Source organism: Melospiza melodia, chromosome 1 (genome assembly GCF_035770615.1).
Source record: "Melospiza melodia melodia isolate bMelMel2 chromosome 1, bMelMel2.pri, whole genome shotgun sequence".
Lineage (NCBI taxonomy): Eukaryota > Metazoa > Chordata > Aves > Passeriformes > Passerellidae > Melospiza > Melospiza melodia.
This window is the reverse complement of record NC_086194.1, coordinates 140,212,393-140,239,939: the sequence shown is the minus strand read 5'-3', so window position 1 is coordinate 140,239,939 and position 27,547 is coordinate 140,212,393. Positions and strand designations below refer to the sequence as shown.

The 27,547-nt window shown below is 41.6% G+C and overlaps 1 protein-coding gene across 13 annotated transcripts in view; it reads right to left on the bottom strand.

Moving 5' to 3' along the window:
* The window catches only part of SULF1 (sulfatase 1), a 128,636-nt gene extending 107,275 nt beyond the window's left edge, over positions 1-21,361 (bottom strand). For 8 of the 13 annotated variants that reach the window (XM_063170035.1, XM_063170011.1, XM_063170076.1 and 5 more), the window contains exons 1-2: positions 16,188-16,774; positions 14,371-14,463 (exon numbers count right to left, since the gene is read on the bottom strand). The gene's annotated coding sequence lies outside the window, so the exon portion shown is untranslated. Of the gene's footprint in view, positions 1-14,370; positions 14,464-16,187; positions 16,775-16,867; positions 17,023-21,301 lie in introns of those variants that run through there. The other 5 variants (XM_063170025.1, XM_063170018.1, XM_063170103.1 and 2 more) reach the window with 5 other exon arrangements.
* Positions 21,362-27,547: the final 6,186 nt, after the last annotated feature.

The following is a 27,547-nucleotide window of genomic DNA, read 5'->3' as shown; positions in this document are numbered from 1 at the left end:
TCACACGACATTCTTCTCAGTGCTTTGGGGAAAATGCACACATACAAACACATTTGCCGATGTCTGATTCAAGATGTGACAAAAGAAAAAAAAGAAAAATCTATGAGGTTTTTTTTTCTTCTGAAATTGGAAACACACTTTAAAACTCTCCTATGATTTGTTTTGTTTAGGCTAATTATGACTTCTGCTTTATGTTGCCACAATAGATAGTAAACATTTGCAATATATTTACTGAGATTAAAAGAATTATGGGATGAATTTGTATCTATTATGCCATTAGCCTTAAGCAACACCGCTTTAGTAATCAGTGGGAATATATTTTTATTAGTCAAAAAGGTGACTTATCAGTGTAACCCGACATTTTGCATTCTCAATACATTACATAATAAAGAGTGCTAGCAAATTTTGCTCTTCAGGGAGAAAAATACTCTTTTGTTGAAAATTTATGTTGCTATACTGACAGAGCTAGAATAAAGATGGAGGGAAGAAACTCATGGATTGGCTGGGAAATATAGCTTGCTCTGCCTCTCTCATGTGTGTGCAATTTGTTTATTTTTATATCCTTATAATGAACTTAAAAATGGGAAGTTCCTGAAGCAAAGTATGTCCAAAAGAGTGAAAGCTACATTAAAATTCTAACACTTCAGATACAGGAATTTACTTCTGTTGTTGTGCCTCCCACGCGTGTGCACACAGAAAAAACATTCACTTTCCTTATTAAAACATGATGGTGAAACTAGCTCATACTAAGACCATTTTTTCCACATCCTACTCACAAAATCTAAATTAGATTAGAGTCAAGCTTCAGCCACATTGTCTACTCTTCCGAGTAGGGCTTTTTTTAGCATCTATGTATCTTTTGAATTTCTCCAGCAATATGAAGGACTGTGAAAACTCCTAGCTATAAAAGCTATTTTAGATCTTAAAAAAATTCATGTCTACTTTCTTTCATCCAGTTTTTCTATTGTATATTGTTATCTTTTCCTGAAGTCTACAGCCAGAAAATTGCTATCAGCATTTTCCCCCTTAATATCACAATATATGGGGTAACACAATATCAATTCACCAGTGAAACTCAAGGCTCTGATGCATAATTTTGGAAATTTATTTGCTATTAAATGAATAAATTAGTTCTTCCAACTCTTCCATTTTCTATATTCCTATCTCTGGACAAGTTTACTAACCCTCTAACAGAGTCAGCAGAATAGGAGGTCTATCCTGATGAGAGAGCTCCCCAGTGCTTCTTGTTCATAGCTTGGCATATAAACTACCATTTCAAAATACTTCAATGTGCATCAAGATGCAGAGTAGCTGTGGAGATTCCATGGAGCACATTCATCTTTGTTTGCAATGGGACTTCTAATTTCCAGGAGATTACAGGAGCAAGAGCTGGGAGGACAGATTCTGAAATCTCCCTGAGGCATCAGAGACCAAGGATCAGTGCAGAATAAAGATCTGTGTTGAGGCTCCAAGCTGCAAGTGAGGAGTCTGTCTAAGACAGTATTTCAGACCCATCATCTTGCTGAGCAAAGATTAGGCCAAACAAGCTGGTGAGAAGGAGGGCACTCTTGCCTTGTCAGAACTTGTATGTCCAAATTATCCTGCTCAGGAATAGACAACTTATTCTCCTCAGGAAGTTACAGGAGGAGCTCAACCATTGTATGGTCAAAGATCCTGTGGTGCAAAGAACACTGCTAAAGAAATTAGAAACATCCTTCAGATAGACTGGTCACGTGTGTCCCTTCTACAGGAACACCTTTACCACATGCCTGCGGGGCTTCCCTGTCACATTTATCTGAGGAATGCTGAGCCAGTTTCAATGCATCAGTACAAGCAAGTTTGCACTGGTGCAAAAAGTCAATAAATGCCACTCTAGACAAGCTGTGAGTTTCAGAGACATTTACAGATTTGTGGTGATGACCGCTATCACATTCAGGTTACCTATGACCAATTACAAAGGGATGAATAGTGGAAAAGCATGGATAAAAACTGAATAAGACCATACTTGCTAGCAACGCAATTCAGCAAAAAGGTCAAAAAGAACAGGAGAGTAGCCAGGTTTTAAAAAGTAAATGTTGCTCAAGTTAAGGTTATTTTGAGTCTTTTTAATGCTAAACCTTATAAAGTCTCATAATTAAGTATTCTCCCTTACCACAACCCTATACAGAACCGTGGAATTTCCTTTCACTTTCCTCACACTGTGAAACTCTGACAAAGATGGCTCAGATGTGGACTGAGTTCCAGAAAACATGCATTCCACTGTAGATATTCAAGAATTGGATGAATGGTGCAAGTGGTCACATCACTTGCATAATGGATGAGTCAACAATTGATCTTCTCTTACATGCCAAACAAAGTTCTTAATAAAAAAAGTGGTTCAGATATTTTTTCTTATACCTATAACAGGAGAAATTGAAGTTGTATTTCCCAGAATACTACCAGAGGTTAGTAGTGTTCCTAATTAAATGCCTGGGATTGAATGAATTGAATGTTCAGTGCTATTCACAAAGTAGCTAAGCTCAGAGAGCAGGAGGCTTTTTAAGGGGGCAGGTATGAACAAACTCAGGTGGAGATCAGGCTAAAATTAACACCAAATAAACTATTGTGGCTTTGGACTTCCTATATTTTAAGTTGATAAATTCAGCTCTATTGGTTAACTCATCATCTGGCTACAAACAGAACTTTAAAATAACTTCATAAGGAGAATACGTGCATCAATAGGATATATGCGTATTGGACTAAAATTAGATTGTTACAATTGTCAGTTCCAAAGTTACAGAGACATATAAGAAGCATCATTATGGAGAATCAACAATAAATGATGGGAAGAAGTTCCAGCCACATGAAGATGAGGAAAGGCAGCATAGCTGTAAAGCAGCAAGATATTCAGGGGAAATAATAGCACTAATATCAATGATAATAAGGGTTCCAGACAGTGGGATGCTGTTGTTTGAAATTTATCTATTTTAGGACTCAAAAAGTTCATTCAAATTCTTCCCAAACTTCTGTAGAAGGCAATAAAAAATCCATACTGAAAATGAAACTTAAAGTAAAAATCTTGTATAGTTTTAGTTTATATGTTTTAAGTAGTAGCCCTCAACACTGTTCAGTTGGACTGCACAGCAAACCACTGAATTTGAGATACTCTTTGAAGAAGATCTTATGTGACAGACTTGGCCAAAACTAGGAAGAGCATCTTCTCATGTGAATGAATTTTGGAGAAATATTTCTCCTGCAGTTCACTGTGTCTGGAAGATCTATTTAAAAGTGAGCTAAGAACAACTGCATGTATCATAAACAAACCATAAGCTGGAGTGAATTGCTTTAGTATACTGCTTTTTATAAATATCCAGTTTACTCAGACACTGAGAAGTCAGGATGAAAATCAAGAATAAAATTTAATTCAAAGTAAGATAATGAAAACAACAAGTTGAGGGCAAGTGTTTCAAGCAAGATAAGCAACAGTCACTAAGAGAAGGACACTGAATTGGAGATAGCAATGGATCTCCTCAAGACAGGACTGACAGAAGGACCTAGGTGGGCTGGAACAATGGGCCATCAGGATCCTGACGGAATTCAGCAAGGACAGACGTGAAGTCCATCTGCTCAGAGCTCATTAAATGGCACCTATGCTCAATTTTTTTGGGCCTACAGTACAAAACCAGCCGTGATGAACCGGAGCAAGATCAGTGCAGGGCTATCGAGATGTTTTAGGGATGGAGCATTTGCCCTGCAGGGAGAACCTGGCGTTGTTCCTCCTGGAGATTAGCTGGACATGGGGGGGATTCAGAGCAGCTGCCCAGTGCCTGTAATTAGTTATAAAGAGAGAGAGCAAGGCTCTGTCAGGAGTCAGCAGTGCATGGCAGGAAGACAAGAGATAAGGGGCATAAGCTGAAACAAAAGAAAGTCAGACTGGATATAAATCAAAGCAAGCTTCTTTCCTGAAACACAGCCAAAGAGCAGAACAAGTTGCCCAAGACACTGTGCACTGTGCACTTAATATCTTCTGGGGATTTTCAAGTTGCAACTGGATAAAGTCCTGAGCCACAGGATCTGATCTCATAGCCTAGTTTTAGCACCACCTGAGACCTGCCAAGGTCCTTTCCAACTGCACTCTTCCAGTGTTCATTCTGCGAGTATATGAAATGTTTAATATATTTGTGAAGGGCTTGGTTGAGAGTGTCCTCACAGGAAAGGTTGAGTTTCCTTATTCTTGACAGAGGGATAAAGAATTGACTTGACCATCCCTGTTTGGAATATATATGGATGAATGCAGTGCTAATCATACCATTGTGCTTTGTGAGGGCAAAATATACATTGAGAACTAAACCAAAATGAAATTTTAGTGTGGAGATTGGCTTGTTCTTTTCCTGCACTACACAGTAGCTATCACTATCACTGCACATTACTGTGTGTCTCATAACAAAGCTCCATGGAAGGCAGGCAATTCGATGTGTCATAACAGACAGAGACATCCCAAACTTCAAAATTCTACAATGGTTACTACTGAGACTGAGGGCAGGAGAGCTTCAGACCAAGCTCTTCTCCTCTCAAGAGTGTGGTACCTGAAGAACATGACTGCCTTTCCAGCAAAAGCAGCAATGTCCTAAGGACAAAGTTTCTCTGAAACTTTTTCACAGGATGATTGAAAAAGTCTTTTGGAGTGAGCACACCAAGGACTGAGACCCCCTATCTAGCCAAAAGCATTCAGTCTCACTCTGTGTGTGGCAGTAGGCACAAAAGAGGCCCAGACAGAAATGGAAAACATAGCAATATTTCTAGATTTTTGCAGAAGCAATGCGCTCAATAAATTGCAAATGCAGCAACTCTGTTCATTTGTTCCTAATGACAATAAAGAAGATGCTTGGAAGGGAACCATTAACCAAACAGATTTTTTCCCAAGATTTGTTAATCTCTAGCAAGAGAACTGACAAAATCATCACTAGCAAAATAGAGCTGGAGACATGAAAGAAGAAGGCTTGACACTTCATCATCAATGCCACAAGCTATTAATTTCCCTCTGAAAATCCAGTGTAACAATTTTGATTCAGGAAAGATGAATGGCTATAGCAGGGAAAGTAAACATGAACTGTGGAAAGTCTTTCTGGTTAAGCTGGAAAGGCTGCAGCCAAGATATTTCCTACTTAACCTTCATCAAGGAAAAGGTCAAAAAAGGCCAATGTATTTAAGTAGGGCACAGGATGGAACAGTAAAAAACTTCCTATGAAAAAGATGAAGTTCACATTCTTTTGGTCTTCATTAAAACTATTCCACATCACTCCACACTTTCATTTAGAGCAGTTTCCTGACAGCATTGAAGACAAGATCTAAAAGCATCTTTTGTCAAAATATAAAAGTGCAAATGGAAACCAATTTGTGTACTGTACACAAAATAGGGGAATGTATGAAGGATGCATAAGAAAGAGAAAGAGAAAAAATACCTTTAGCCTTAGGAAATTATAGAGGCAGAGGTATGCAAGGTAATCAACCACCCTGTGTAATTCCATGTACATGTACTCTAAGCTGAACAGTTACCAAGGCATATGTGGCTTTACCAAAGTGGAATTTTTATTTTTTTATATGAAGCTTCTAAGGAAAAAAGAATTTTCTTCAAGCACTACAAAAGAGATGGAAATTAATGTCGACAGGTATGTAATTTCCAAACTGCTTAGAAAACAAAATAGCTCTGCTTTGAGTCTCCCTCCTCATGTCCATAACAGCAACTATGGTTACTGGGCAATAGAATGTAATATATGGTAAATGCCACACTCAGGATTTTTCCTGGAAGAACAGATGAGAACACCTTTGAGCAAACTGATATGTGAATGGATCAACAGATATCTGGAACAAACACAAAGAAATGCTGCTGGGAGAGAAAAAGAATATATTTTCTTTCCATTCTCCACTCACCAAATCTGGTCTGCCTTCCTTTGGGATATCTATCAGTCACGATTCAGACTCCTACTCCATCTATTTTAGAAGCTCCCTAGTGTTTCAGTCCAATATGTGATGTCTCTTGCCCTATAGTGTCAGCATGGCACTTTATTGCCCACCTCAATTTTCATCCTTCATTGTTCACTACCACTGTTCCTATTAACTGTATATGTTGGCAATTCATGATGAAGTGGGCAAAAAGCTTCTTCGGACAATGAGAGTGGCCCACACAGAGCTTTGAAGATAAGGAGTGAGACATGGACTCTTCATTTCGTACCAGATGTGACTCAGCAAGGTGTCTGGAAGAGATGGGTGAGGCATTCTAGGAAACCTGCTCTACCTCCCCCTGTGTTAGGCTCTCATCCAAAATAACTGCAACGCTTTCTTTAGAGATCAGTTGTTTGACAGTTGGGTATGACTTCAAAAACCTAGACTCATAAATACATGCATTACTGAAATCAATTCTGAACTGAAAAGCCCAGCATATTCTTCTACTGTAGGCAGGGAAACAGCAACTCTGGCAGTCACTGGTGGCTGGAGACTAAAACAAAGCAGTGAATAGTTCAAATAGCCACCAGATTCAACACCCTGGTACTCCACGTCTGTGTCCCTCTTCCACTGCCATGGTAGCACTGGTGTCACAGTTCAGGCTTCAGTACTGAGCTGTGATACTGCAGCAAATGCAGAATGGTTGAATTACTGCTGTTATCTGAATGGTCTGTGACTGAAGGGCAAATATTCTTGTGGGAAATGAAAATTTGCTCTGCACTGTATGTTGCCCTGGGGCTCCCAAGGTGTGTGCATGAGTAATCTCCATTGGAGGAGTGGAGCAGACAGGTCACAGCAGCAGCATCACTCACCTGAACTCGAGCTCTGATGCCCATATTGATGACCTCATTAAACTGTATGTAGGAAACAGCTTTATTCAAAGCAGCCTTGAACCAGCACCCAAAAGCAATGTGATAGGCATATGAATGTCATTGCAGAACTCCCTCAACACAGGTTCAAGATCCTCAGGAAGTGATTCTCTCCAATAATTCTCTGGATTTCTTAGCAACAACTAAGGATTTTACACGGCATTTAAAAGTAGGAATACACAAAGTACACATGATATTCTCTCACTGTAAATGCTCTGCAGCTACCAGAAAGTGCAGTAAATTTTCTATCCTTAGATACAAGGTACACAGGGTCCTCAAAACACACAATATCAAGATACAGTTCCTCAATGTCACTTGTCCAAGACAGCACATACATCAGCTATACTTAGCCATGTCCTTGTTTTATCTGGCTTTTGCAGAGCACATTGCATGTTGGCAACTATTATCCTCTCTAAAGGTTTCACAGGATTTGATAGATGTCCTCTTTGTGCTATAGATATCCATGGTACCCAAGACCAAAATAAATAGCTGTAACACAGACCTATTTCTTGAGACATGGTTATATTGCATATCAAACCCTTCACAAATTGATGATGTGCAAAACTGTGCAAAATTTATGGAGAGGAGATGTTTGCAGAGCAATTTATTGAAAGACAAAATGGGATGTGAGCTGCAAAGGATGGGGAAAATCTGAAAAAATGGTGTACTTCTTTCAATACGTCTCTGTAGCTGCACATTTCCTATGTTGAACTGCTATTCTTTTGAGGACTCTGGTGATCCCTGACTGTGCACACCTCAAAGTCTCTTCATTTTTCCCTTTCTCACTTCAGAGGATCTCTGCTTTAGAGGAATGCTCCATACCAAGCAGAAGGAAAACAAAACCCAAATTCAGTGGCCTTTTTCATTTAGGAGTTGAGTTGCAGAGCAGTAGAGCTCAGGAAGCCTGAATATTGGCAATGGATGGAAGTTTACAGTGGTATAAAAAATACCAACCTCCTACTGATACAGAGATAAAAGAAACGACTGGAATTCCTGACAGATACTTGTGTTCACTTCAGAACATTTTTATTGGTCTAACTGTGGTAGTTGTCTCCCTAAATCCTACCATCTCCTGGTGGCCAAGCAGACAGTGTTACAGTTTCAGTTCATAAATTGGCCCTAGATGTATAATAGATAACAACAAGGTAAGTTCACATGTGTTCTACTAAACACACATTCAAGATTTCAGATGTTATAGCTAAAATAAAATAGTGGGCAATGACATCAAAGGAACCTTTGCTCAATGTTTCTACAAAGGCTGGATTAATGCAGAATTATTTATTGTCACAAAGTTAGCAAAACTCAAGTATTATTCTAAAAGATACGATTCTTAGCATTTTTACAGTCCTTGGGGTGCAAAAAAAAGGTGACAGTTAAAAGGCATCCTGTGCTGGTTTTTTCAGGATGTTCAGTTTATTATTGCACTACTGTTCTCTAATTTGTGACTGGCATGCCCCTAGGCAGTCAAGTCACTGGGAAATAATCCTCAAAAGTTTTAGCATAGGTAGATCCAGAAACATGGGTCCTGAATCTCTTACTTTTCTCTCTTTCTTCCATTCTTTGTCCATCATATTCCTCTAAGATCATCCATTATTCCTCATTGTGATTTTACTGCTTGTGGGCACCACCAGCACCATCTCTGATTCCCCTAAGCTCTATCTACCCCACAGGCCTTTGAAACATTCTTTAAGTAACAACACTGAGTGATTTTTAAAACATTTGTGTGTAACCTATATAACTTACATTCACATTTTTTGTCAGTATAACCCAGCATTAGAACAGGTGACACTTTGGAGGAGTACAGTGTTCCATTTCTACAGTCAGTACCAAAACTACATTTAATCTGAGTATCCTAATCCCTTCCAGTGCATCATATCTCCAGGGTTCAAATGAAAGACCTGCTTCATGCATTCTTCTGTGGAAGGTATAGGAGACACCTTAAAGAGTTGTGTAGGAATTACACCACAGCTGTTCAAATACAGTGTTTATCCATGCCATTGCTCATCTATGGGCTGAAAAAGAAACTCAAGACGATATCAAGTTCTTCCAGGTTAAGCTCCTCAAAAATCTTTACAAAGCAAGCCAGCTTCAACCCTACATATGGAAAGAGGCAGGTGCCTTTGAAGATTTACAAAAGGAAATCCTGCTTTCCTAACTGCAGTGCCTGGAGGTTTTCAGGAGGACTCTCTTCATTGATCAGAGACAGAGCATGCCTTTAGGTAGCTGCTGTGTAAGTATTTAAGACCCAAGGGGCACCTTGGCTACGCAGGCTGGATCCCACCCTCAGAATCTTATTCACCTTTTTAAAGCAGCAGCAGAGCAGGCACTTCTGTTTCTTTCCTCTTTTCTCTCCACACCACTTACTAGCTTCTCTCCAAATCCTAGTTGTTGGGTTAGAGAGTCAGAAGTGGTAAGGGAGGATTTTCTGTATTCTGAGTGATACTGCAGCGAATCTCTAAATAAAAAAGGGATAGGCCTTCATTACATGTGCACATTTAGCCTCATGCTCATGGTGACACTGGCACAGTCTGTGCCAGATAACATCTGTTATCACACTTCTCCTGTGGATGCACACAGTGTCCCAGTGTGTGGGTTGAGAAGGTGCCACCAGGTAGTTGAATATCTTACAGCTCACAGCCCCCTGAAGGGTTGGCCATGTTTCCCCTCCTCACCCCAAGCCAGCAGCTCCAACCACTTTCATGGTTCCATGTGGACCCTCTGTCCACTTGCTGAGATGAACCAACTCAGCAGGCAGCCAGCCAACAGAGCTTCCCACTGCCCTGATGAGTTCATTCCGCACTCCAGGAGGTGAGCCAAGAGCCAAACCTGGCACAAGGAAGGAGATGGGAACACACTGCTGCAGGCAGAGGATGGGAAGATCAAGGATGGGTTTCTCCAGGGCAGCAAGCTATTCTGCTGTCTGAGAGGAGACAAGAAACCTCACCCTCTGTTGCAATAAAACCTCTTTAACAAAATGGGAGTTATCAGACGACCAATCAGAAATTTCAGGAGGAGCTGATTACAGTAAACCTCAGGAAAAAAAGTTGGGTTGTTTTAATTGCCAGGCACAACATGCACAAACCCACCTTGTTCACACAGCCTGCATGCATTTACATAGGCAGATTTGGGATTTCTGTTAGTTTCCTTCATGTTTCTGGAGCTGCATGCAAGCCAGCTGTCTCAGCAACCAGGAGGATTAGGCTTAAAAAACCAGAAACCAGAGATCTGAACTTCTCACATTATATCTTGACTCTTACACTTGAAGCTTTACAAAGAAGGCTAAATATCTTCAGACTACTGATAAAAGTCAGGAGAGTTGGCAGTTTTGCAGACATTTACAGGCTTGGCAACACATTTTTCTGTATTTAAGTGAAAACAGACAAAACAGTGCACATGGCAGAATAACTAACATCTTGGCACATTGCAATTACAATACTGGAACAGACCACTATTCGGTTTTAATAGATGCTTTTGAGAAAAACAATCCCCTGTGTTCAGCTCCCTGTTACATTTATTCTCCAGAACCCTAGTGCCAAAAGCTTCCCCATCTTCTCTGTGGGCTTTCCAAACAGAGTTCACCTCCTGTGAAGCACCACAAAAATACAGCTGCTGTCAAGCAGCTCCTCTCCTTGCTAAGATGGGTTAGATTCACATCACAGAGAAATGGCAGCTTGCAGTGCCACAATTACATTCAAACCAGGATAGGATTTTTTTCAGAATACAGCATCACTGACTTTCTAGTCTTTTGCTTCTATATAGAAACTCCATGAAGTATTCTACAGATAGTCTAGCACTGATCTGCAGCCTGGAATTCTGCAGCACAGTACCACTTCTAGAAATATTGCAGTATATATTCCAGCAATACTACCAAATATGCATATTTAAATACTATAATGCAAGTTAATATCTAATTGTAAGTCAATTTTTGCTACAAAAGAAATAATTATAAAAAAAAAGGGAAATCATTATAAAATTTTGAGTGTAAAGGTCAACTATTATCAAAAAATGTTTCACTGTAACCAAACCACCAGTGGTGGTTATGACTGGGAAGGTTCAGAGCTCCAGGATTAATAGAGCACACACAGTAACTAAGGTTTACCAACCATTCCAGCAGACTCTGAAAGTGAGAACTAAAGTTCCAGGAAAATCACTGACACTAAATCTGCTGTGTGCCTAAACCATAAGATGAAACAAGAATTAGTTTCCTCAGAAAATAAAATTCTTAGGACACATGAAATTAAAATGGAATTACTCTCACCAGTTAACAACTTTTGAGTATGAATAAGCAATGCTAAACAAAGATCTTGCAGGGGCCCTCAAAAGCAGTCTACTGACATGACTGAAATGTGCTAAAATAATTCAGCTAAGGAGAGTCTTGTTTGGTTAATAATTTAATAATTACTGTGCTGCATTCTGAGGTGACACTGCTTAGAACCTTGAGCCTTTCCACTTTACAGCTTCCTCTCCAAGCACATGACAGCACTGAACTTGCCCCTCTTGGTAGGAATAGCAATGGAATTACTGCACTCTGATCATATGGAAATGATGAATTAACGCTGGAGCAAGGAAAGTGAAAGAGAAAAAAATCCGAGGGGGGCAGGAGAGAATATTACACTGCTGATCCAGAGTGATGGCTGAAGGCTTGTTAAAGGAGAAGCAGGGTGACTTGCTGCCGCTGCTAGGGCACAGCACAGGGGACTGTACCCCCTCCCACTCCCTTCCTCGGCTGCTTTCTGCACGTGTGGCTGCTCAGGGACAAGGGCTGCAGGTAACTGCGGGGCAGGGACAGCCACACCTCAATGGATTATTCACTATGCACATTCAGCCCCCCCACTTCACCTGCAGCCCACTTAATGCAGCTCTACCTGTGATGGAGGCATTGGGACAGGGTAGTATGAGGAAAATGACTGTGTCTTATGGGTGTCACAAAGCTCTCTTGAGAGCTGTGTTATTCGGTGCCTTCTGATTTAATATCCTAGAAATCCCCAAAGATGGCAGTTAAAATTTAAACAGGCATTCTGAAAAGACACTCTTGATCCCATTATCAGTGTCGTGGATGGGATTACAATGGGGGTGGTAATGGTGGAAATGTTTTAGGAGAGATCCAGTATCAACAGCAGGAGTGGCCACTAATTGGATTCTTTCTATGTCACCGCAGAGTTGTCACGGGACCCTCGTTCTCTGTTGAACACTGCAGCTCTCAAGGGGCTCAGAAAGGAGCTTTCTCAATTGTTATCACATCAGTCTGCCTTCCCACTCAAACACAAATCCCCCAAAGCTCTTTCTAAAGCTAAGGAAATCATGGAACCCATGACTCCCATGACATCTGCAACAAGTGTCCTGCCTCATCAGTGTGAGAATGGGCCCTGACATCATTACACAAGGCTCAAACTCCTGATCCTGCATGAGCATTTGATAATATATATATATATATATACAATCAAGTGTAGGGTATAAGTTAAACAAAGCTAGATAAAAAACCTGCAGACTGTCAAAATAGATAGTCTGCAATAAAGTGTTTCTAGCCAGAACAGAATTTGCAAATGTTTTCTAATGTTTTCTAATATTTTTTTTCCTTAGCTGTCTAACTCTAACGTCCACTGAGTGTGATTTTTATAATGGCTTGCACACTTAGGAGCACTGTACCCAGCATCACAACATTTAAAATAAACTGGTTTTATCAGTTCCTGACTGAAATAAGAGAGGTTACAATAATTTTCACACTGTTACTCGCAATCTCTAGGATACTTTTGGATTTCTACATGCAATTTTTTTCCTAACAACATCTAATTTAGCCTACTTTTTGAAGGTGCATTTACATGCCATTTGGAAATTCACCAAGTGTTTTTTTTCAATGCAAATTACACCAATCATAATTATTTTTTTCCTCTGAAACAGAGACAAAAATCAATGAAAGGCCAAGGAGACATGCCAAGAAGCAGAAACTGAAGTTGCATATTGTGACATAATTAGCTCACCCACCTCAATTATAAAGTGCTAAGAAGAGGAAGCCCCTGACAAGCAATAAACTGACACATAATTAAGACAATTCAGGGCAGAACACATTCTGGCTGGAAAACATTTCCTTGTGCTCTACCTAACTGCTCAGAGCAGTGAGAAAAAAACCAAAACAGGGTGACACTTTGAAAACTCTGTGAAGACAATAAGTATCCCACCTAATTTTCACTAGCTGGGGGAAAAAGAAACACACCAGCTTTTGTGCAGAGCAGGTTGCCTCACATCACAAACAGAGTTGATAGTACAGACATGCCTGGTATGTTCAGCATTCCATATCAAGCGAAGATGAATTAGCCGCAACAAAAATGTGTTACAGCTTTCATGCAGCAGTTTATGGATTTTTTTTTTGTACCTCTGGAATTTTTTACCTTGAGCGTATCGTGGAACTTGTACTGTCTCAGATCTTTTCCTAAGATTATTTTTATCTCACTGTGAGGAACATCTTTGTGAGCTCTGAACACTTTTACAGCTGCTGGGATGCTAATGGGAACTTCATGTGTGTACCCAGCACAAGTGCTCTCAGGGAAAAAAAAGCCAATGTCAAAGGAAGGTATGTAGAAGTCACCATAAATATGTCTTTGAATGTTTACCATCTGGAACAGTAGATTACGTTTTGACAAGAAGCTGGACTGCCCCGTGGGCATTGTCTTTTAAACAGCCCCATCATTATGAAGGAAGGAAAAACATGATTTGCTGTTCCTAGTTTTCTCAGCAAGATTTTCTGGCAGTGCTAGAGAAACTAGTTTGCTTTTTTTTCCCCTAGTAAAACAATAACAAGCTGGGCATGTGTAATTAGCTATGCACTTTCTTTAAAAATATGGTTTCTTGTAGATCATCTGATCTGTGATACCCACAAAGAGGGATAGGTTTCAGCTAGGCAGTGACAGCACCAGGCTCTGCAGCTCACAGTGCTGCACCTCAGCTTTGCTGAAGTCTGAACCTCTGTGTGCTGAAGCTGGCATACTGAGCTTCTCACAGGACACACTGGGAGAAAGAGGAGAAATCCAATATACAAGACTTGTACGTGGAGCTATAATGAGGTTTTCCTTTGGTTTTGTTTTTCATTTGAAGCTTGTAAAAGTTTCCATCACTTTTTACAATGAGAAAGTGTAGACTGAGAGAAAAAACCAAAATGGTCAAAATTATTCACATAAATCTTGGTCTGGTTGCATGGTGATTTTTGGGATTTAGCTAATTTTCTGTTTTCAAATTGCTGTGGATGACTTCTGAGGACACATTCGCACTAAAGAGTGTGTTTGAAAATACAAGCTGAGAACAACCTGTAAAGAGGCCAAATAGTCTGTTCAAGGAAAAAAGTTAACAAAAAAAGTTGGTTTGAGGCAAAAATATAGGTGCAACATGAAACATGGGTTTATGGGCATCGTTACACTGTTGAATACCAAAATCACAAAGCACCAGCTATAAATCCCCTTGCTCAGCCTACTAAACAGATCTTATTTCAGAACACATTAGAAACAGTATTATATATAGAATATCTCACCTGTAAGTGGTGAGGACAGTGTTAGATTTCTTTCACAAGTAGGAGGCCAATAATTCATAAGCACCAGAGGTATGTGACAGTTACTGTGAAGAACTGTTAAGGTGCAAAAGAAGCAAATAATATTGTTACTCTGCACAGGAAAACAACATATATATACAGCAAATTTTAAAGCAAACATCTCCAAACCAAATAAAAGGAAAAATAATCCATCCTCTAATTTCTCCATCTAGATAATTTAGAATAAAACAATGAAAACGTCTTTTCTGATAAGCTAACATACTGTAATTAGTGATCACATTTCTGATTTAGTTAATTTGCTGGGCTTCCCACGCTCCAGACATCAATGAACTTAATAGCGGAATTAAATGAAAATGATAGCAGAGTACTTCCATAACTAATTTCTAATTATATTTCTGCCCCCCTTCCTTCCTAAACATAAATTTTTGCCTACGTCTAATTAACACTTCAGATTGCTAGTTTAGAATCTATAAATATAGCGAGTCTTTAATGATCCATTATAGTGATGCTACTTAGTTTTCAATGACTTGTAAAACTTTCACAAACAGATCTGCAAATGAATTACATCCATCTGCTCTGCTGCAGCTGCAAGAGCAGCATTACATTGTACCCTGCCTTTCCCTACTTCCCTGATTTTCTCTTAACTTTACACCATGTGTTAGCCAAACCATCTCGATGCCGACTGTCAGGAGCCCAGGCAGGTCTCTATAAAGGAGCCTTCAAACTTTACAGACATCTCCAACGCACTTTCAAAATATTCTGGTTTGCCTCCCAGCTGAGCCCCAGACAGGCTGCAGCATCCTGCTCCAAACCTGGGGGATACTCTGCCGCGGTGCCTTCTCCCGCCCAAGCACGCAGTTCCACGGCTCTGCCGGAGCTCGGGAGATGCAGACACAGCACCCACGGTGGCACCGAGCACACAAAACCCACCGTGTCACCCTCAGACACAGCACCCACGGTGGCACCGAGCACACAGCACCCACGGTGGCACCGCACACACAGCACCCACCGTGGCACCCCCAGACACAGCACCCACCGTGGCACCGCACACACAGCACCCACGGTGGCACCGCACACACAGCACCCACCGTGGCACCGAGCACACAGCACCCACCGTGGCACCGAGCACACAGCACCCACGGTGGCACCGCACACACAGCACCCACCGTGGCACCGCAGACACAGCACCCACCGTGGCACCGAGCACACAGCACCCACGGTGGCACCGCACACACAGCACCCACGGTGGCACCGCACACACAGCACCCACGGTGGCACCCCCAGACCCCGGGCGGGCACCCACACACACACATACACACACACACACACACACACACTCACACTCACACTCTCACTCTCTCTCACACACACACACACACACACACACACACACACACACACACTCACACACACACACACACACACACTCACACACTCACACACTCTCACACACGTGTGCGCCCAGCGGAGAGCGCTGCCTGCGGGGGGAGCAGAGCCGGCTCCCGCAGCGCCGGGCACACCGCTCCCGGGGAGATTTTCCAATCTACACCTCCGAAAGCGTGACCTTAGCGGCGCTAAGAGTGTTAGCTCTATGAAGACAGCCAAGCATCAGGCTGTGCTCGCTGTTATCTGTCAGCCGTACAATAGCAGCATTGATAAGGCAGCAGCAACTGGCTTTGACAAGTGTGCTGTGCTAGCATTCCTCTGAAAACCGTGAAGGAAAAAAAAAAAAAAAAAAGGAGAGAGAGAGAGAGAGAGAGAGAGAGAGCGAGAGAGGCATGAGATGCCTTTTACTTTACCTGAACAAAGTGTGCGGTTTTATTTTTCCCTCTGAGCTGCTGGAAACGATTCTTCCCGCTTCTCCCCCAGAGCTAGGTATTTCTTCTTTTGCTTGCAGCTCACACTTGGGGAAGACCACACAGCTCCAGCAAGGCTGCCTCTCTCCCCTAATCCCCACTCGAGTGTGATGACACACACTAACCCCAACCATCTGTTGAAACACGTCCTCAAGCACTCAGCACAGTGGTGTGTCAAGACGGGCTGCCCAATCCAATCGCTGGGGTTGGGTGGCTCTTAAGGAGCTGGAGGCAGAGACAAGGGCAGAAACTATGAGGCTTGAGAACTCTTTAGCAAAGTAACCTGAGATTTTGAGAAAGCGCTGCTATTGAAAAAAAGAGCAGAAGGGGGAGGTACTCGCGGGAAGGTAGAGGGAGTGGATTAGTCTGGTGGCCAGTTGTGTAACTTCTCACAACTCCCTGTATTCCCAGGGGACCACTGGGACCCCTTCGCAGTGCGATGCACAGAAGCACAAGAGCAACACTAAAATGTTTTTGTGGCAGGTCTATTGAGGGCAATCTCCACCAAGAGACGCTTTTCTAAAAGAGATAAATGATGCAGTTTGAAATCCTGATAAAGTGCTACTGCGGGAGTCGTTAGCAGGGCGATGTGACATCTGCATCCCGAAATCCCATATTCTTACCGTGCCGCGGTTACCCCGTGGCCGCTTCCAGCCTTCCTGGGAGAACGGCGGAGAGAGGCTGGAGGAAAACTGGGATGGGGGGCGAGGCGGGGAGAAGAGGGGATATCCGAAGAGCAAATATTTCTGCTTCTGCACTCAGACATGTGCGAGTCCTTGCCCCGAGCCCGCGCTTCCCGGGAGGCTGGCTGGCCGCCCCCGCTCCCCGGTGCGGGCTCCCCGGTGCGGGCTCCCGGTGCGGGCTCCCGGTGCGGGCTGGCCGCCCCCGCTCCCCGGTGCGGGCTCCCCGGCCCCGCTCCCCGGTGCGGGCTCCCCGGTGCGGGCTCCCCAGTGCGGGCTCCCGGTGCGGGCTCCCGGTGCGGGCTGGCCGCCCCCGCTCCCCGGCCCCGCTCCCCGGTGCGGGTTCCCGGTGCGGGCTCCCCGGAGCGGGCTCCCCGGAGCGGCTCGGTGCCCGCCCGCCCTCGGCGGCTGCAGCGCCCGCTCGGCGCTGCTGGGACAGCTCCGGCCCCGCTCCCCGCTGCCTTCCCCCGGCCCGGCTGCCACCAGCCTGTTGCTTCCCCGCCGCTTCCGCCGCCGCCCCGCAGCGTCCCGCGGGACGCGGCCGCGTTTGGGGAGCGCTGCGCTGCCCCTGGGGAGCCGTGAGCGCCCCGGCCGGGGCTGGGGGCTGCGGGCAGTGCCGCGGCAAGCACGGACTGTGGCTGGTCTGCACCTCAGTTTCCCTCTGCCGCAAAGCTAACATTATCACACCTTCCTCCCTCTCAGGGTCACTGCCAGGAAAAATGTACTAATTTACAGAAGATGTCCGGGAAGGATAGATAAGGGACACAGAAAAGCTGCTAAGTGCCAAAGAAACAGTTCTTTCCTTTCCCCTCCCTGTAATAGGATAGCGTGGAAGAGAGACTTAGAATCTCAAGGGTTTTTACCTCATTACCAAGTGCCTGACTTGACACTTGCATTAAATCTACATTTCACATTATGACAGATGTTGTGTTTTCTTTGAACTGAAAGGGAAGGACGTTGTTTTGGCATTAAAAGTTACTCTGAAAGTGTTAACATCCGACTTGAAGAAAGGTTTGCAATTGTGAAAAGACACACTCTGCCCAGCTATATGAAAGCCATATGAGGGTCTTGAAATGCTGATTTGGCTTACTCGTTCTTTAATACCTTACACAAGGCTGTTTCTGAATGACTAGTGGCAAAGTGAGTACTTAATAAAATGTGAGATTCAAGAGCTGGGGTCTGAGCCCAGATAGCTGTTAGCAAAGCTGACCTGGAAAAGAAAGGAAAAAGAAGAAACTGTATTTGCCTACGTTCTTCCCCAAAGTGATGATACAGTGCCTGTTTCAGTCTATTACTCTGAAACTGCTATCACAGATGTTTGGTATCCACTAAAACACTACTCCCTAATCTGCTAATTCTAGGTAAATAAACAGCTGAATAATATTTTCAACAATAATATGTGGTGAAGTAGAGATGCAACTACTGTCCCTGGGGTATTGTAAGATTCTTAATGTTGCCAATTATATCTTCAGGGCAAGGGTTTGGTTTGATTTTGTTTCATTCTAGCAGAATGTGATCTGTAAACAGACTGGATAACCTCACATACCCAAAAAGCCCTGGAGTCTTTATTGAGCTCATTTGCATTTTCCTTAGCTGTACTTCTTACCAGTATTTTACAGTAACTGCCTTAAAAATCTATATGATCAAAGATGTGGAATATCAAAAAGCCCCTCAAATTGTGCTGCATCATGCTGTGTCCTGACTCACTTTCTAAAATGCAGCTCACCTCACAGATGCTCTATGTTTATATTGGTCAGATGAGAGGCAAATTCAGCAGGGTTCAACCTCTAACCAACATGAATGACAGTTATGTGCATACAATTATTTTATGCTGTGACGTGGTGAATGCTTATCCAATGTCGTTTATTATATCTGAGTATAAATACACATAAGCAAGTTACTGAGCATTTGTGTGATGCACAGGCCAAGGTCTGTTGGTTTTTAGGTCTGTGTGAGTCAGGGATGCCTCTGCTGATGCCTGTCAAGTCACAATACTGTAAAACTGACGTATTTAAAATGTCCCCTAATTTAGCGTTTTGTATACCGAGACACACATCCCCTCACCTTTCTCTTCATAGTCTCTGCCATGACTTGAAATACAAATTTTTGTCTCTATTAGCCCTCAAACATCACCCATGATCATGTTTTCACTTAAAAGCTACTGCTGATGCTGCGGGATAATTTAACTGCTACTTGTGTGACTACAGCCAGATTTAGTTTGCTGTGACAGCTTATAACAGACTTTTGCACCACTTTTCTTCTATGCACACTGCCATCTGCAAAGAGTTTAGGTTTTAAAGGCTGAAATGAAAGCTGCACTGAAGAGCCATACCCGAAATGCTGTTAAAATTATGCATCATAAAACAGGTTCTCAAGTTGACTGTCAAACCCTTGAACTCTTGCTAAGGTCAGGCTGCCCCCACTCACATAAGACTTGTAGCAAAGTGAATAATGCTTTATGCAAATAACTCAAGACAATCCTAATATGCAAGATTAATTGTAAGTAATTGTGATATTGAGAAATAGTCACTCCTGTTTTGTTCCCACAGATAACATGTCCCTCACAGAGTAGTTCCAATTGGTTTCCATGGTAGCCAACAGCATCTCTAAGCCAGGGCACTGAGGTTCACTCTGTGTTGCCTAGACTTTAACTCACCACCTTTCCTCCAGCACAGATGGCCTTGGCAGTTTTGTGTGTCGGTGTGGAACACAAGCACGTAATCACACACGTGCACCTCTGCTCAAGAACCTCATGCAATTCTCAACTCTGGCATTTTCAGCTCTCAAAAATAATCAAAGGGGATTTTTCATGATTCCTGCAGCAACCTCAGTCTGTCTCTCCTGCCAACATGAAGGGAAGATGACTTTTTGCTTCCTTGAATAATTTTATGTTTACTCTGGATTCAATGATGTTTGAAGAGTTTATATAGGAACAGAAGAGGTTCTAGAACATGACTATAAATCTACCAACAAGTTTACTGTTAAATTCTAGCTTCAAATGCATGCTCATGCATGAATAGCATGCTCATGCTCCTGTTGAGTTTCAATGATATCTTGTCGAAAATGACATGTAATAAAAAAGCCTTTGAAATCCTAAATTGCAAAGAAAAGATAAATAATTAAAAAACAATGTTTCATTCTAAAGATCCCAGCAAACAGCAAGTTCCAAGAAGCACAGGAAGATATGCTTCTTCATGTGGAGCACAGTGAAACCTTGGGGCGACTTGCTGCAGGATGCAGTGGGGATAGAAATGACATGTGTTCAAATGTTTGGACAAGTTCATGGAAAAAAAATAAATACTCTCAGCAATGAAATACAAATATATAGCTTCTGGTACAGGGAATCCCTGAATCACCTGGAGTGGATCCTGGACAAATATTCCATGCTTGTCCTATTCTTACACTTTACCCCAAGCACTCACTATTTTCCACTGCTGGAGGGTGCCAAGCCCAGTATACCCATGACTTAGTGTGGCACAGCTGCTCTTTCTTTCTTAAAGAATTTGGCAGTTTTGGGGCCTCATGGTGGGTAGTATAAGAGAGATGAATTCCTTCTAAGAACTTCAGCCAAGATTTTTAGAGGTTGGCTCATAAATCCATGTTCAGGAGCCTCAGTAAAAAAGGTCTGATCAAAAGTATTGAGTATACAGCAGCTGCTGGTGAAGCCAGCATTTCATTTTCTTTTTCTCCATATGTGGGCATTCCAAAGTCAGACATAGGCTCATGTAAAACTTGTGAACTAAATCCCAAACTATATTCTGTGCAAAAGTCTGCTCAATTGTTTCTTAACCTGGAATCACCTAAATTTCAGAAACACATGGTCTTTCAGAAGCATTTCCTCCATGCTGGAAGCCCAGAGCTGTGCAAGACTCAGGATTCAGGCACCCCTTCACTACAGTCATTTGAATTGATTCAGTTGGCTCTCAGAACTCACCTACCAAACTTGGAGACATTTGAGTGGCACAGCTAAAGATCAAAAACCTGGCCAGAGGAAGAAGCAATAAATAACATTTAGGCATGCAACCATATACCCGCTGGATAGCTTTCTTCTCGCTGCCCCTGATCAAACCCATTCACCTGAACAAAATATTCTAACAATGATTATTCTGTGTAAAAACACCATAGGGTTAATGTACAAAAAAAATATTGAGAAATTTGGTGAGTCACACCAAATTTACAGCACACAAGAAAATGCAGAATTCTGTATCCTAGAAGTGTGGATGCTGATCCAGGCATCCCAGAACAATTTCCGTATTTTCTGGGGAAATGTGCATAGGCCTATACACGTACTCTCTTAGTAGGAAACCATACATGTGCTAGCCCCAAAAGGACTGCTTTAGAAATGCATTAAGGGCACAGTTCCAGAATCAGGATTACCTGCCTGTGCAGAGCTCTTGCGGGATGGAAGGATATAGACTTCAATTTTTTAAGGAAGCTCTTCTGCCCTGCTCCATCTTCCCTGCAATGGAATCAGAGGGTATGGAAGTCATGCCCAGCTACAATCTGTCTTAGGACTGCAATACTAAAAACAGTTCCCCTGAGGGGTAACCAGAACAGAGGATAGAGTGCAGGTGAGACAGACAAAAGATCATAATTGACTCAATTCATCACAGGGCTTTACAATTTGTCAGATTGTTGTCATCACTATCACTTGCCTCCAGAAGAAGATTAATAGTTGAAATAATTGTCAGTCTCAAATTTGTGTTTCTTCACTTACACCCACTCTCAAAACACTGATTCTTTTTGGTTACTATTTCTTCTAAGGTAACTCCCTCATTAGTGGTTGCATAGTAATTCAGTACCAAACAAGGTCACTGCAATTAAAAGGCACGTGTCTTACCCTAGCAGAAGAGCTGATTAGATTTGTCATAGCTAAATTTTTTTTATTTTATATTTTGGTATCCCAGAATTAAATAAAGAAGACCAAAAAAACCCAACAAATGAAAACCCAGTATATTTGTCATGTCATTGTTAGGGAAAAAAAAAAACAAAGCCAGCAAAAGTTTTCCAAGCTAGAGCCTAATATGACGATTTAATGCACCAAGAAGCTGTGGTTCTTCCCTTCTCAGCTGCCAGCTGGCCACGAGTTTCAGCTCCAGCACAGTAAACAAGTGATCACTGCGTCTGGGAAGAGCTCAACACACCAGACAGCTGGAAAATAGGGGCAAATATAGGCAGGAAAATCAACAGATTTAACCAGTCTGCAGAAGGTAGGTGATCCCATTCTCAGCAGTAGGGAGCACACCAAGGAGAGAGTATATATGGAGTCTGCAAGGCTTTAAAAGTGTGAGAACTCAGAGAGCAACATGCTCTCAGAACTTGTGCTGACTTCACAGTTTTGGACAGAGTTCAATTTCATTACTGAAAAAAATTTGAGGTAAACCATCCAATACTAAACAAAAATTGAAAAAATGCCAAAAATTTAGAAGCCAGAATGTCTCACAGTTTTTAACATTAACTATTAGTAAAGTGATGAGCAGTGGTCATCTTTAAGTCCCTCCCTCTTACGCAATTATCATCTTTGCTCCTACTCAAAACTTTCAGCCTGAAAAAATTGCAATAACAAAGAATGAAGGATTTCGATGACTCCATGTTGAACTCACCAAAATCGGGAAAAGTTTAATTATGAAGGTTTAATATTACTCCTCCCCCTTTGAGCATACTTTTAATATTGCACATAATCAAGGTACCTCTAGCCTAAAAAAGCCAACTATGTTCATGATGTTCAGGACAGAGCGTGGGAACACACACAGTTTAACATACAGATTCATTTTTTTCCTAGAGACTCAAGGAAGCAGCAGCCCCTGTAGCCCTTTTATTTTTATAATAACAAAGTATCAGCAAATCCCATAACAATTTAGGAAAACATTTCATTTTACCCTTTTGTGATCTCATCTCAGGCACAACAATGAGAATATTTGGGAGCAGAAGGAGCAGACACATGGCAGGACCAGCTACACCTCTGTGTACAGAAATTTTTGTATAGTAGCAGGGACCTTTCAGTCTCACTTCTGTTCTCACTGAGAAAAGAGGCCAATATGCTTACCTTGCCTCACATATTATTAACTTTACAGTTACACCTGCTAAGACAATTAACCTCAAAGCAATTGGCATCTCATGTAAGGACATACAAATAGACAGGTAGGCAATGCAGCCATAACAGCTGGCAGACTCCTTCAAGGCCCTCCTGATCATAAATCATGACATAGTCATAACATCTAAGTCATAATGGAGTTTCATGTCACCAAAAGAATGATAAAGCAGTATTCACTGCATGGAGAAGGCTTGATTCCTGCAAAAGTATTCTTAGCATTGTCTTGGGTGTAACTATTACCTTCTCCTGCCCACAGAAATGAGTTAAATGCCAATACTCATCCCTGAAAAAGTAAGTGTAGACATGTATAGGTGATGTGGATTAGTAGAATTAAATATATATGTATATAAAACATATATATATTTGCATGAGTATATAATTCTTGTTACTGGATCTAAATTAGGGATATCGTAGATTGAAAGTAAAATTAAACCATATTACTCCAGAATATTTAGAAACATGACATTTAGAGAACAATTCAAATGTAGCTACTCTAAAAAAAAAAAAGGAAAAAGAAGGAAAAAGGAGGGAAAGTTACCATGCCTATCCCACCAACCCAAGCCACTTGCCATTCTTTTTGTAGGTGCCAAAATCCCATAAATTACTCATTCTAAAACCTCAAAACCTCTAATTCACCTCCTGAAAACATCTATGCCTCACATCATATGTCAGTAAAAAAAAAAAAAAAAAAAAAACCAAAAAAAAAAAAAACCCAGAAAAAAGAAATTAATTGTAGAGAAAACTGAAAAAGTAAAAAGTGAGGATAGAGTGAAAACTGAAATGGATTATTGAGAAAGGCCAGGAGAGAAGAGTTGATATGGGGTGGTGAGTTACTAGAAGACATCATGATTACTTTGCAGGTCAGAACAATCATTCAAGATGCATAAAAATCCCAGTGTAGGTCCTGTATTGGTGTTGCTGAGGGTCTTCAGTGCTAATGGAAAGAGAGTTCTCATTTCTTTCCAGGCAGAGCTGGTTTGGGCAGAGTGAGTGGTACCATCTAAGGGTCCCAATATATAGCAGATTGTTCAACTGTTTTGACTGTTGTAATTGTGCTCTCCAAAGGATAGGCAAAATTCAGTATTGTAGCAGTGGTGGAAGGAAGGAAGGAAGGAAGGAAGGAAGGAAGGAAGGAAGGAAGGAAGGAAGGAAGGAAGGAAGGAAGGAAGGAAGGAAGGAAGGAAGGAAGGAAGGAAGGAAGGAAGGAAGGAAGGAAGGAAGGAAGGAAGGAAGGAAGGAAAAAGGCATGGTACTTTGTAGAGCAAGAAGATATTAATCAAATTTCAGAAAGTAAAAGAGGCTGAGGGCATTCAAGCTGATTGGTAGGGAGTTGAAAGGTCTTCAAAGAAAGAGTAAAGTTTTGGAGGGGCTACAAAAAGGTCCTAAAAAGGTCCTGTGGGAACATCCATCCTTGATCCACCTCAAGGAGGTTTTCAATAAAGTGAGAATTTGAAAAAAAACAATATTGGCCTGCGGAGCCCACTGGACATGGCATTTCTGAAAGGCTGTGGGTCAGAAGAGAGATTCCTGACCCTTTTGCTGGTCTGTTCCTCTCTGTACTTTCTCTTCAACTGTGCCACAGGAGGATCTTGTTCTTCATCCTAATGGATTTCTATCCTCCCTTTTCTCTCTCAGTACCCACCACTCTCCTCCACTGCCCTTTGGCACAGCAGCCACATTCCCTCTCTGTCCTTAGACAGTCCCATGGCACTTCCCAGACTGCGAGCACTAAAGGGCAAGGGACACAGGGGAGAGGAAAGGGTCAGGACTGAAAGAGACAGAACAGAATTCTGTCTGGAAAAGCACTTTCTGCTTCTGATGCCACCATGGGCCTGAGTACTCTTCAGGCCTCCTTTGTCCCTCCCTGTCCATGCAAAACCTTCTACAGCGGCAAAGGAAAATCCCAACAGATTGTCTCATCTGCTGTCCTTAGGCTGACACTGACCCAAAATCTCCTGTCATGGCAAATGTAATTATTATTTACTCTCAGTGGTAATTTAGGGCACGGAATCTTTTCCAAGCTTATGTCAGTAAAATTGAATTTTAGAGGGACTGGAGCAGGAAGTTGTACTATTTGCCTGGCTGGTTTACTTTGTTTTTATTTGAATTCCATATTCGGTTGAAGGGAGGGATAAATATTTTTCCTCTTCATTCTGGTATCAATGAGTAGGAAGGTAGAAGCTGGTTGGTTAGATTAATGTAAAAGGCAGAGCTGTTCTTTCTTCTGTACTGTCCTAAGGGATTCAGAATATTTTTTATAGTTGGCTTATTCTCTTCCCAAGGCTGTACACATAGTTCTAAAAACAGGACAGAAATGCCATTTTGCAACTAGTTTCGAAACTTGTTTTTAATCTGCACTTTAATAAATCCAAGGCCTTTCTAACATTTTCTTCAAACTGGATGCTATCAGGGAGTCACTGAAAAATCAGAATTTGGTGCAAAAGAACTGTAGTAAGGGTTGTTGTTTGATGTACAGTCCAACAATTGGCTCCACAGAGGTGGCTAGGAGCTATATTCCAGCTGCAGGTGATGCAGCTTCCAAGGACAGGTTCACCTCTGGCAGAAACAATCCATTCTTTTCCCTAGCTCTGCTCACACAGTTTTTGTTCTTGCTGACTCCTGTGTGTAAACAATAGCAGACCACTTTGGTGGTTTTTTGAGTGGCTAAATTTTACTCAGGTTTAATCAGATCACAAAGCTATGAAAATGATAGTGCTGACACAAGAAAAGGCACAGAGCCAAGGGAGAGAAAAAATGAGATTCATCTTTCTTCAGAGACAATCTCATCTCAAATTTGCTTAAGTTGATCTTAAAATCAAATTTTAGAACTCAGACAAGCTCAAGATGAGTCAAACTGGAGAAACTTTACAATGGCCACCTCCTCTGGGACAGAAAGTGTTCTACTAATGTGCAGCTGTCCTACTACAGGATATGAGACCTGTCCCTCAGATGCTGAATTATCTCGAGAGGCAATCTTCAGATAACAAGCATTATTTTTAGGTTTTAGTCCTGATGCTATTTAAACCAGTCTAATCAACAATAAAAAATTTCAGTGCAGTTGAGCTTGATTTCCTCATAATGACAGACTGAGGTTAGAGTCTCTGCCATGCTTGTTGGAGACACGAGAAGTCTGACCTTTCCTGTCAGGAAGGTAGCCTGATACAGGAACTCCTTAAATAACCTCACTCTTGCTGGAGGTGTATTCTGCAAAGAGTGCCCTTCTGAAGACATCTTTTTGGTTCTCAAGGAGGCCAAGATAATATTTTCCAGATAAATTGATATAGAGGTTTTTATACCCACTTGTAAGGGTTTTTAAAGCTGATTACACCCACTGTGTGCTTTCACGACTTTGCTTCATAGGTGGTAAAGTGGTCTACCTGAACTTTCTCAGAAGAAAAAGGAACTATATTTAATATATATGTAAATATATGCATGTACATATACACACCATATTTTATTACATTTAAGATTTTTCCTATTAGTTGAGAGTCCCTGAGCAAAAGAAAAAGGCTTTTAACCTGTAGTTTTTCCAGAAGCAGCTGACAGCCCGACTAAGCTCTGTGCTTTTACAGCCTTTCCCTGCAGTGGGACCAAGCAGACAGATCATTTCACTGAAATAAATCATGCTTGCCCTTCTACAAAAATTCCTTTCACACAAACCAATCCACAGCTAAGTTTTAAGACCGCAGTGCCTGAATTATAAGTAGCAATGCAATGGCTGATCAATAACTGTGTCACAGATCTAATAAATAAAGATATGCCAACAAACGACTAATTGCAGAACTCGATCCCTGCCTGTCTTGTGAAATGCCCCCAAGTGAAAGTGGTGGAGTGGAATTCACTGCCTAGTTTAGAAGCAATTTTGAGCTAGAGATCTGATCTGCTCTCTTGTGATCTTTCTTAGGAAAAACAAGACAAGTATTTTATCACTGAGTAACAGCAATCATTGGCATATCATCAGGCCTTTTTTAAATATCTCCACTGGTGGTGAGTTACTTATTAAAATAAAAATTGGTCATTTTTACTGTGACAGCATAGTTTCCTGCAAATATTTTTCCATTCAACTGTTATTCCCAAAATTAGCAAAACGTAGGGCAGCCTGTGTTAACTCTTTCTTATGCTAAATGGCCCTTGTTAGTTTAACAGAACAAAAGCTTTGATTGTAAGTGCAAATATGTGTGAGAATCTAGAGTCAAAGCACATTGGTGGCTTTTTTTTTACTGAATGACTTGCTTTGGTGCAAGTTTCCAAATAAAGATTTAATTGCACCCACTTGCATCAATTACAATATCAAAGCACATAAGTTATAAAAACAGAAGGTGCGGACACAATGGCTATTTCAGAGTCTGTTTTGAAAACAGATTAGACAGAGTTATAATGATCATTTCTTCAAAAGAATTTAGAGATTATCAGGAACAGAACAGACTGTGGATTTTAATTGAAAACTCACTCCAAATTCTTTGTATCCCTCTACCCCAGCCTGGTCTCGTTCACAGCTTCTAACAAAATAGTTAATAAGTGGGTTTAAG